Source organism: Canis lupus, chromosome 12 (genome assembly GCF_048164855.1).
Source record: "Canis lupus baileyi chromosome 12, mCanLup2.hap1, whole genome shotgun sequence".
In the NCBI taxonomy this organism is placed as follows: Eukaryota; Metazoa; Chordata; class Mammalia; order Carnivora; family Canidae; genus Canis; species Canis lupus.
In genome coordinates this window covers 11,295,024-11,306,836 of record NC_132849.1, presented here as the reverse complement: position 1 = coordinate 11,306,836, position 11,813 = coordinate 11,295,024, and the positions used below count along the sequence as shown (strand labels likewise).

Here is an 11,813-nt window from a genome sequence, read left to right as displayed (position 1 = left end):
TCCTATAGCTGAGGAAATCAAGTCCCAAACAGGTACTAGGTAGTGTGCCAGGATGCTGGAAGCAGTGGATCCAGACTTCAAAATCAGATCTGCTGGAGCCCAAAGCTCATGCTGTCTCAGTGAGATTGCCGTGGTCCCCTACCTGGGGGACAGTGCAGCCCCATGTGACCCTCCCATCCTATGGAGGCAGGGTTTTTGCCCCTATTCCAGGGCAGCAGGACTGATCATTTTGCTGCCTGTTCCATCCCTTCTAGATTCCTATGGCTGGAGCCCACCCAGGCCCACAAGGTGCCACATGAGCTAGCGGAGTACCCCTCCTTTCCTTTTCCTCGCCTTATCTGCTTGCAGGAAGCATCGGGACAAGGTGGTAGCAGTGACTCATCGCTAGAAGAATAAACTCTTGAGTGGGGGCAGTCTGAGCGGCATGGCTGGGTGCTCTGACACTGGAGGACCATCCCCTGAGCTTTGGAAGGGCGTAGCCCTTCACCACAGTGAAACACAGGCAGAGAAAGGATAACAGCCAGGTGGGAGTGCAGGCTGAGGAGAGCAGGACGGGGGACTGCAGCATTTTCAGGGTGGAAAGAGAATAGCAGGGACTGGAGCCTTTTCTGAGGCTATCATTTGAGCTCTTTGCAACGTTAGGCAAATGACAAGTGGTTTTCATTCACTCCTGTTTTTATTTAGCAGATTAACCTGGCCTCCGCCGGTGACAAGCTCTCTCCACATCATAGGCTGGGCATGCAAAGGACCCCAGTTTTCAGTGGTTTAACCTATGAAATGCGCAAGGAAGCCTGCAGCATCTGTGTTCTGTCCCCAGGTGGGTTCCTACTTCTGCTAAGTAACAGATGAGATTTGTCACTCTCGGCTTCCTTTCACCCTGCCTCCAGGCTTCCCCAGGGCCTGGCCCATGGCTGAGATGGGAACAAAGACAAATGAGAGTGGGCAAGGTGCTGGTGGGCTTCCTGGACACAATGCTGCATCCAGGCAGCTCTGCCAGCCTGAGGTCCTGCATTCTGCCTCCAGGGCCACCACCCTGCCCTCTGGATGGTGTGGCAGAAGCACAGCCAGATTCTAAGATGGAGAAAGAAGCCTGAAGTGTGGGTAGGCCAGGGGATGAGGGCAGGAAACGCCTCAAAAGGCACCCCATTCCCTGAATATCTCTTGGTTCAACCACTGTTATGGCCTGAATTGTATTCCTCCAAATCCTACGCCGACGCCCTCGTACCAGGGTAATTTGGAGATAGGATGCATAAGGAGGTAGTTACTGTTCATTGAGATCCTTAGGGGTGGAGCCCTGGTCTATTAGGATTAGTGTCCTTACAAGAAAAGACACTAGAGAGCTTGATTCCCCTCTCTCTCTCTTTCTCTCTCTCTCTCCCCCTCACCTCTCTTTCTCGTGAGGACACAGCAAGAAGGTGGCCCCATCTGCAAGATAGGAAGACAGATCTTCCCAGAAACCGAATTGGCCAACCCCTTGATCTTGGACTTTAGCTTCCAGAACCGTGTGAAGACCCAGCCTGTGGTATTTTGTTATAGCAGCTAGATTAGACTAATGCAACCACTAAGATGTCAGTTGCTAACAGGTCCAAGCGACCTGCAGTTTCCGCCTGCTTCCTGTAATGAATTTTCATCTAATCTGAGCAGCCACTGGGCCACAATATCACCCTGCAAACATGATTGCAAAAGTGCCATTCACGGAGAATTTGCTCAGGGGAGGGGTTCCTCTGCCTCATCCCTTCCAAGCCACGCGTCTGGTGAAGCCTGGAAGCTTCACAGGTCAGACCACAGCAGTTTCCTGGAAGCCAGCCAAAGCCTGGCTGCCCTGCAGGTAACTGGGTGCTCCGAGAGAACTGTGGACAGTCCACCCCTATCAGTGAAAGTCCCAGAGAACTGACTCCAGCCCCACCTCCTCCCATCCCACCCCACTGTCCAGGACAGCATTCGTGCCGGCACTAGGGCCCAGACAGTTCCCCCAACAGCCAGAGCCACAGGCCACCCACACTGTGTCCCTCACTGCCCAAATCCTAAAAGGTAGAGCAGCTCACCAGGATCCCAAAGTTTCCTTAGGAAGATGCCATTGTATCCTTTATCTGTGTCTTAGGAGCTCAGTGCACGAAAAAGCTGGTTTTACAAACTCTTGACTTTCTTGACTTACAAGAAAACTGAACAGACATGCTCTTACTAGGCACTTCCTTCTTTTCTAACAAAAGTACAAGGTTTTAAAATACTTGTGCTTTTCATTGAATTCCTCAATTAGACGTATACCTGCAACATAAGGGTACACATGGATTTGAAACAGGTATTGGAGTCGATCTTATGAGAACAAGTTGGCCTTAGGCCTCGGGATGGGCAAGATGAAGCTCCTGGTTGCCACTGAGAGAGGAGAGGATGGCCAAGGACTGTGTGCACAGGGAAGCCTGGTGTCCACTGCTGGGTGGTGCTTGTGTGCTAACCCCTCGGTAACCCCCTGACGTCTTTCCAGCCATAATGTCTCCAGTTCCAGCAGTAACCATGAGCATTTCTGACCACAGGCAGTGTGTGCCAGGAGGCTTGATTCCATCTGCCCAGACCTCCCCTCTGCCTCTGCGTTTGGCCATTGGAAACACGCCCCCAACGCTGCACTCTCACAGTATCATAGCCCATGGGCCCTGAGCAACCCACACAGGTGCATTCTGCTCACCTTCTCATCACACAAATGCGGTTGTGGAGATCCTCCCCCTGCCTCCATGAGAGTGTTGTGTGAACTAGTTCTGGGAACCCCTTATTTTCTCTTTGGCTCCCAGACACAAAGAAGAATAAGGCTTGCTTACATGCCTAGGACATTTCTGAGCTCTGGTGCCCACAAAATTTCCTGGGACTGAGAACGCAAGTCTGTCATTATGGTATTTGCAGAACCAGAGACTGTATTTAAGTCTTCAAGATGATGCTTATTATAACCCTTTCTTGGGACGATCATGCCAAAACACTACATGAATAGTCTTTTTCAAGGAAATTTGCCAGGGAAGGCAGCAAGCATCTGATCACATTGGAATAGTTTTGGGCTGGTTTCAAGCTATAGAGTCTGGTGCAGGGGGTTGGGGGAGGAGAAAATTTTCCTGAAGACTGTCCTGGGGAAGGAGAATCCACACAGGGCTGTGCATTGCCTACATTGCCATTGAGGGGCTGCTGGATGCAGAAATTGTGATGGGAACAGTATGCCCTTGGAACTGAGCATGGTGGCAGCCCTTGCCAGCCACAGGAAGTGGGCATCTATGGAAGGCACTGAATCCTGATTTAAAGACTAATGATGGGGAAAACAGGTGACTTAAGGTGGTAAGTGAGGGTTCTGAGCTCTTCCGAGGGGAGACAGCAGACCCCCAAGCCTGACACATCGAACTTGCCAAGGGTCATGTTGAGGCGGGAGGAACTTTCTCTCTAGTAAAATTTTGATTTTCTAAAAATACTTCTTGACCCATTTGCATTACTCAAGTATCAAAAGTCATCCTCCCATTTTGTACTTCTTCTTGTTTTAAAGACTCATAATGTAATTAGAGAAGGTACATCCCACATCATTAATATCTCTATGATGCGTGACCGGGTTTACAAAGCCTAAAACATTGTATCTTTTTCTTTTTTTCTTTCTTTCTTTCTTTCTTTCTTTCTTTCTTTCTTTCTTTCTTTCTTTCTTCTTTCTTTCTTTCTTTTTTTTTATCTGCTATTACTTTGCCTTGGGGAAGGAAAGGAAGTGCCGGGCACAAAGTCATGTTCTAGGAAGATTGATCTGGAAGTGGTAGAGAAATGGACTGGGCGGGTGGGGGCGGGGGGCAGGAACAGCAATAGTTGGGGAGGTGGCTCATTTCTTCCCTTAGTCAGTAAACATCGACTGGGCACTTGGTATGTGTCACATGCCTAAAGATGGTTTCTTCCCTCCATGTCATTTCAGGTCCTTCAAGAAGCAGACACCGAAACAGAATATGACATGCAAGAAATTTCCTGGGGGACATGCCTATGGAAGATGAAGGAGGGAGAAGCAGGGGCTGGTGGGGAGAACCCTCAGATGGGGACACCAGTCTGACCCTGTGAGAAGAGAGCCGGAGGAAGAGTGGCAGGTCGCAGGGCAATTGGCAGAAAGTCTTGAGGCCAACAGCCTCTAGGCCAAGGCTGTCCGTTGGAGGAGTCCCATGTGGGCAGGAAGGGACTGGCTCCAGCACCATCAGCACGCTTGTTGGTTAAAAGCAGGCAGGCAGGGATCCCTGGGTGGCGCAGCGGTTTAGCGCCTGCCTTTGGCCCAGGGCACGATCCTGGAGACCCAGGATTGAATCCCACGTCGGGCTCCTGGTGCATGGAGCCTGCTTCTCCCTCTGCCTGTGTCTCTGCCTCTCTCTCTCTCTCACTGTGTGCCTATCATAAATAAAATAAAATAAAAGCAGGCAGGCAGAAATGTGAACACCATGGTATGATCCAAAAGGTAGCAGCTGGGGCCTGTAGGTCAGCTACTTATCCCTCAGCACCTTCTTTTGAAAGAGAGCTGAATGGAGCATGTCCATGGCCGACACGGCCTTCCAGATGCTCTTGATTTGGACCTGCTCTTGATTTAGGCATATAAACATATGCATCACAGCTATATTCCAAGCCCATGGACTAGCCTTGGGGGTTAGGTGTCTGTTCCAGGGTCAGTCGGCCACAGCCTGGGTTGTGGGCAGGCCCCAGGATAGTGCATGGCTGCTTAGACAGGGAGGGCTATATGTGCAGGCTGGCACTGCCCACAGGCCCAGGAGAGAGAGGGGAGATGGCTGCTATACCAGACATAGTGGCAGGAAGGAGGGAATTAGCTACCTGCTTGCAAATGAGAGGCCAGGGAAGGGTTTGGAATAAACAGATACAGCCACTGGGTTTTAGAACATGACTAGTAGGATTTGTTGTGTACGGTACCTCTGTGCAGGAGAATCTGTCCATCAGATACCTAGATTCCTATCCTGGCCCTATGGCTTATCTGCTGTGTGGCCTTGGCTTTCCCTCCACCTCTCTGAAGCTGCTCTTTCTTCATTTGGAAAATGGACCTCATGATAGGATCTGTTGTACGGAATTGCCACGATGACACATGTGAACTCATTAGTGGGGTGCCGGACCTAGAGGATGTGATCAATAAATGGCAATGTAACTGTATTCATGCCGTTAATATTTCTGACATCCCAGACAGTGGAAGTGGCCTGTCTGATGGTCAGAGAAGACACAGGGCAGCCAGTTTGCGGAGCTGCCGGTGGCTTTCTGTGGCTGGAGCACCCAGTGCAAGGGAAGACGTGCTAGTAAACGGGCCCTGTCAGATACAAAGCCTTATGTGCTGTGTAAGATGTTTCAGATTTCACACTAGGTTATGAGATGCTATTAAAGGATGTTATGGAGGGAGGGAGAGATCAGATTTGCATTTTAAAAGTCTCCCTCTGGCAGCAGGGCATTCAGCGGGATAGAGGGAGAAGGGACTGGAGTGGGCAGATGGATAAGGAGGCTTTTGCACTAATCCAAGCAAAGGATCAGAGAACCCACACAAGGAGGAGGAGAAGCAGATCTGAAAGACATTTAGGAAGAAGAATTGGCAGGTGATTGAAACCAGTTGGGCCTATGGGTGAGGGAGGCATCTTGGTTAGGGGGGACACCTGGTTGTTTGGTCCAAACGAGGTGGCAGTTGGATATACAATGCACCCAATAACAACTAGAAGGCAGGATGGAGTGACCAAGGGTGGTGGAGGAGACAGGACAGTTGAGTTGGGGTGTGTTGCATCTCAGGAGCCTGTTGGATCCCCAGTGGGCCATTTCGGCAGACAGCTGGATGAACAGACCTGGGGCCCCCGAGGAGTTCGGAGGCACTTGGAGACTGTGGGCACAGTCTGGTTGGGGGGGGGGGGTCTGAATCAGATTGACAATGGGACAAGTAAAAAGAGGGTCCATGCAAGAACTAACAGAAGGTCCTGCATGATTCACACGGGCATCTCGTTTGTAACCACCTTGTAAACACTGACAGAGTGTGCTGCCACCTAAATAAAGCCCCTAGAATCCACACAGACACTGCAAAAATAAACCATCTGGGATTGAAAGACTGAAGTCAGCTCAGCCTGACAAAGAAGAAGATTCCTGCAGCTAATCAGGCTGGAGGGACATGGATAAAACCAGCTGCAAAGTTAACAGGAGACTTCATTTCTCCCAAGGCCACGCCGTGGCTGGAAAATGAGTGACCACTGCTTTTTTCCCCAGTGGTGGCCCAGAGCCACCTCGCTAACCCATCTGGTACTGAGGGTTCCCAACTGCCAGGCTGCCCTTACCTCGAGACAGCACCCCACCTCAGAGAGCAGCCCCTTGGCCACAGATTCCTGTTCCCCTGGGGTCCTCTCAGAATCCTGCAGGGACACAAAACTTGCTCCCTTCCTCCCTCTTGGCCGCTCCTCCGACTCCAGAGGGGAACAGACCAATGATCTGACTGTGTGCCTGTCAGACTGCAGGTTGTCCCTGGTGGTCTTTGGCTGATGCCATTTTAACAATACGTGCACCCTGAAAACAGAAGTATTGCTGTTGGCCGTATGCTCCCTAGTAGGATCGGCGGGGACCATGGAGCCCCTAGTGGGGAGAAAGAAATCGGGAGTGGGAGCAGGCCTGGCCACCCAGGGCTGCACTTGTCAGCCCACACTCAGAACTGCTTCTCTTCCGGGCCACACCTCAAAAGGGACACTAACAAACGGGGCCACATTCCCAGGAGAACGATCCTGTGCTCAGATCATTCAAAATAAGTCAGATGAGGAATGCTTGTCAGAACTGGAGGGAACTTAGTACTGAGGAAAAAATGTAAGAAAACGGTCTTCTGTTATGTAAGAGGCCATAAGGTGTAACTGGGAGGAAGTGGTAAGGCCTGGTAGGATAGAGCAGGACCCAAGATTCCGTCCTTGGCAGAAAGCTCAGGAGGAGAACCTCGTTCTTTGTCACAGCAGGTTGCTTTGGGCTGTGTGCATGCCTTGTCCCAGGGGGTGTTTAAGAAAAGGCTGGACATTGGGGCGCCTGGGTGGCTCAGTCCGTTAAGTGTCTGACTCTTGGTTTTGGCTCGCGTGATGATCTCAGGGTTGTGAGATTAAGCCCCATGTCAGGCTCTGTGTAGGGTGTGGAGTCTGCTTCACATTCTCTCTCCCTCTCCCTTTGCCTCTCCCCACCCCTCAAAGTAAATCAATTAAAAAAGAGGCTAGACATTGCTTTGGCCAGGCTGTGGTACCAGGAATCTCAGCCTATAGGGACTTTGGACAAGATAATCTTTAAGACCCCCTGCTCAGAGTCTGTGTCCTGAAAACAGAGCCCCAACTGGGCAGAACAGTCCTAATGCTCCCTTCTCAGGGAGGTGAAGAGCCACAGTGTGGGGAGCCTCAGGGTGGATGGGGGGTCCAGCCACCAGCCCAAAGAACTCTGCTAAGGGACATTCCTTCATCAGAAGCAACTTCAATACTATGGTACTGTGACCATCTGTCAGTGACGACCTGAACCAGCCGCAGGCAAGTACTATTGCAAGAAAGCTCCAGAACAGCAGGAATTGGAACTGGAGGTTATAAGGAGAGGGGTCGGGGGTTACAGGACAACAAGACAAACTGAAACAAATCCAGAGAGTAGGCTGGTGGGCAGGGCCACGGAGGCGGCAGGGGTGGTGATGCGGCACAAGTTGCAGGGCGGTGTATGGTGACAGGTGTTCCAACAGCAGCACAGGAGGAGGCCTGGAACAGAGAAGCCCCTGCGGCCAAGACGGGGGCAGATAGTTGGCTGTTACTGTTCTGGGTCCTATGGGTCTGGCTCTTGCACCTCTCATGGCCATGCAATCCAGCAAAGCACGCTCCCTGAGCTCCCACAAGAGCTCACTTGTCTTTATAGCCAAGCCCACCCAGGGAAACAAGCCTCGTACTTGAAGCAACTGAGTAAGATCCTCTTTCTTGAAACTCAAGGCATTGTGGAAAAGTCCTAAGGAGGCAAGGCGGTGACCTCTTGGGTTTTGAAAAGGGTTTCTGCTGTGGCACAGCTAATGACAGGCTTTGGCTCAGCACCAGACCTGGGCATATCCCCATGTGGTTAGACAATCTTCTCCCCCCAGACCCGTCACCCACTCCCTACGGCTGACACTCTGGGAGCCAGCACTTCCAATTTTTCTTGTGCATCTGCTTCTCTCCCATCACGGGCCCAGGGAGCCGTGGAATGAGAATGCAGTGCCTGGTGGGGAGGGCCTGCCAGGTAGACAGAGTACTAGATGCTTCAGCCAGAAGGAGTTTGAGCGCGAATTGAATGCGGCCTCCCTCTGCAAAAGTGAGAGGGTATCTGAGGTGAGAAAGCAGCCTCTGAATCCTCTAATCAATCATGACCTGTTCTCTAAATCCTTGCCGCAGGAGCCAACAGCCCAGGGAGCCTGAGGCTGCAGAGGGAGCCTGGTGACCTCTCCCAAGGGCCCCCATGCCTTGGCCAAATCTCCTCTGTCTGTAAGATGGCTGCAGTGTCATCATGAAGATTCATTAGAGTCTTCCTGATGAAGCCTGTCTTGACTCCTACCCTTCAAGCAAGAAGGATCACTCCCCCCTTGTCACTGCAGTGAAACACTTGACAGATGGGCCCCACAGAGCCCTGCAGTGCGTGCCGGTCACCCACAGCCACTTCCGCTCTGACTGCTCCTTACCCATGCTCTTGTTATTCTGATTTTTTGGATGTTATTTTTTTTCACATTTCCCTTGAGGGGCAGCGGTCTCATCTTCCTTCTGTATCCTCAACACAGAGCCTGGTGCCTGTCATGGAAGGCAGACTCAATAAAGGTCTGATAAATGAATGACCTTCAAATAGAATAACCAAATTTAAGCTCCATAAACAGCTTGATCAGCCCTATATTCATCCCCAATGTCTGTTTCTGGACTGCCCCCCATGCTCCCCACAAGAATGTCTCCACTTTGAAACACTATGTGTTTTTTTGTTTGTTTGTTTGTTTTTTAATTCATGAGAGACAGAGAGAGAGAGAGACAGAGACAGAGACATAGGCAGAGGGAGGAGCAGGCTCCTTGTGGGGAGCCTGATGTGGGACTCGATCCCAGGACCCCGGGATCATGACCTGAACCAAAGGCAGACGCTCAACCACTGAGCCACCCATGTGCCCAAAACACTATGTACATTTATACACTTAGTTTCCCATTAACTGAGCTCCTCGGTTCTTGTCCACTCCAACGACTGGCTCTGGGCCCCTGGGGACAGGGCCATGTCACCATGCTCTCCTAGTAAGGCTTCAAAAGGATATGGTTAGAAGAGGGGTCCTCATCTTCAGAGTTTTGTTAGGACATAAATATTACAAATGTAGACCAGAAGGCCACTAAGTCGTGTCCAACCCAATAGAGAGGGGGATGCTGGTGCCAAGGTGTCATCTATAGGGACGATGGTTATAAAAGCACATTCTTTGTACCTGTGAGACCAGCATGAGTCTTGGATCCACCATGTACTGTTAGTGTGACTGTGGACCGGGTCTGAAACCCTCTAAAGCTGCAGTGGCTTCATCTTGTGCAAGCACGCAGGCAGCATAGACCTACGGCAGCATAAGCTCCAAATAAACACCGGCAGCTATGGATTGTGACTTTCCATCAGTGTATAGACACAGGGCTCAAAGAGATTTTACCCATCACCAAGGTTTTGAGCTCTTCAGCACCTGGTCAAAGGTGCTTTGAGAACTAGTTAGGGAAGCAGTGAGAAATAGATGAGAAGACACACCTCACTTTGGCCAGAATTGCTCTGCATGCCTCTGCTTGGTTGAACATTTATGGCAATTTTAAGGGAAAGGAGAAAGGAAGAGCTTTTGCTGCCAAAATTAATCCAAACTGCAGACGAGCGCCAAAATCTGCTCTTCCACATCCTAGCCAAATGATGGCCCTGCCTTTTCTTAAACACTTAAATTCTTTCTGTGAGGCCCCAGACTAATTTGCTTAGTAATGTTCATCCTCTTTAGCATAGTCAGAAGCTCAAACAAATGGCCAACAAAGTTTTATTGCCTTGTAGAAGTCCCACCAGACCTACTTTAATGAAAAGAGCACTATGCAAACTTAATTGAAGCATAGTACTCTCGCAATAGTGACACAATTTTCACGGAAAACAGTTGTCCTCCATAGGTTACAAATGTCTCCCAGCCATCTTGGCCACACTCTGAAATTTGCTGAGCAAATCCTTTTAGTTATGGTGAGTGTAAAAAGGGTTTTCGGCCTAGACCCTTGTGCAAATTACCACACATTCAGAATCAATGGAGTTTGCAAGAATAAGATTTTGGTGTTTCCATAATGATGTTTTTCCATCCTGTGGCTCTGTTGACTTTTGAAAGCATTTTGATAGCTGATGTCTTACTTAGCCGCCCCTCTGAGTTGAGATGAGAATGAAAGCAAATTCTATATTTGGTATGCTCTGTAAACAGCAAAGCTCTGAAAATGTTTGCAATTACTAAGTTATTAGACTCTAGGTCTCCCGGCTCTGACTCACCGCCTGGCTTGTCTCTTTAGGCCTCACAGCCTCTCTTGCTCCAAAAGGATGGAAGCTGGCCCCAGTGAACACTGCCTAGCCATACTTGGAAAACTGTCCTAGACATCTGGATGGCATTGTGTCTTCCAGGAAGGGCCAAGGAGGACCAGGAGCTCGCAGATGCTAATGCAGGTGGGTACATAAATGGCTCATGGGTTGGGATGTGTTCAGAACTGTCCAGGAGGGGTAGCTGAAGAATCTGACATTCACGGGAGAATCTGACCCTTGCTTGACAACTGTAACTGCTCTTTGTCCTGCCTGTTGTCCTCACCCATTGTCGGGTTCAGGTTCATACACATCTTTCAAGCCAAGGCCAACCAGCTCTAATGCCACCTGCTTCAGGAACCTGTTCTAAGCATCTCAAGTCCAAGTCATTCTTCCTCCTGTGAACTTTCTATGCTCTTTGCCCCACTCCCCTGACCTTTTTTCCATATCACCTTGTGTTACTGCTGGGAAACAAGGCATTCCTTTCCTGACAGTTTATTTATTTTTTTAAAGATTTATTTATTTATTTATTCATAAGAGAGAGAGAAAGAGAGAGAGAGAGAGAGAGAGGCGGAGACACAGGAGGAGGGAGAAGCAGGCTCCATGCTGGGAGCCTGACGTGGGACTCGATCCTGGGACTCCAGGATCGCACCCTGGGCCAAAGGCAGGTGCTAAACTGCTGAGCCACCCAGGGATCCCCTTTTCCTGACAGTTTACAAGCACCCTGAGAGTGAGGCTCGTGCCATTCTACCCCACACAGTGCACTATAGCCAGAGCAGGTTGTGGCAGACCATTGTCCCAATAACCCCTTCTCCTATTCTTCCTGGGAGTAAATCTTGGCTGAGTATGTGGCTGCCTAACCAGCTAGAGCTACATTCCCTGATTCCTTTGCAGCTAGGCTTGGCCATAGGTGGTTTTCGTCAAATGGGTACGAGCAGAAGTGAGGTGAGGTTCCACTTCACATTCCTAACCATGGAGTAACTTGCCTCTTTGTGCTTCTCCCTTCCCACGATGTAGAAAAGAACTATACCCTCAGGATGGCAGAGCAACAAGATGGAAGGAAACTGAGTCCCTAGCAAACCCTCATCCCCTTCCCCCCACCCCACCTGCTGGACAGCTCATTCCAGACACTTAATGAGAGACAACTAAATCACAATTTTTCTTAAGCTATTCTATTTTGAGATCCCTTTATTAAAATTGCTTTGCCTAATCACTAATCAGCATACAGGTGCTCTACACAATTTTTGTGTATGTGAATGAATGGCTGCATGGATAAACAAAAGAATAAATAAAAATGA

General features: G+C 49.9%; 1 long non-coding RNA gene across 1 annotated transcript; it reads left to right on the top strand.

The window, feature by feature from the left end:
• Positions 1-684: 684 nt before the first annotated feature.
• LOC140601105 (uncharacterized) lies at positions 685-10,657 on the top strand. The gene is made up of 3 exons (XR_012004162.1): positions 685-817; positions 3,923-5,576; positions 10,512-10,657. It is a non-coding gene; the product is annotated as an uncharacterized lncRNA (long non-coding RNA).
• The last annotated feature ends 1,156 nt before the right edge of the window (positions 10,658-11,813 follow it).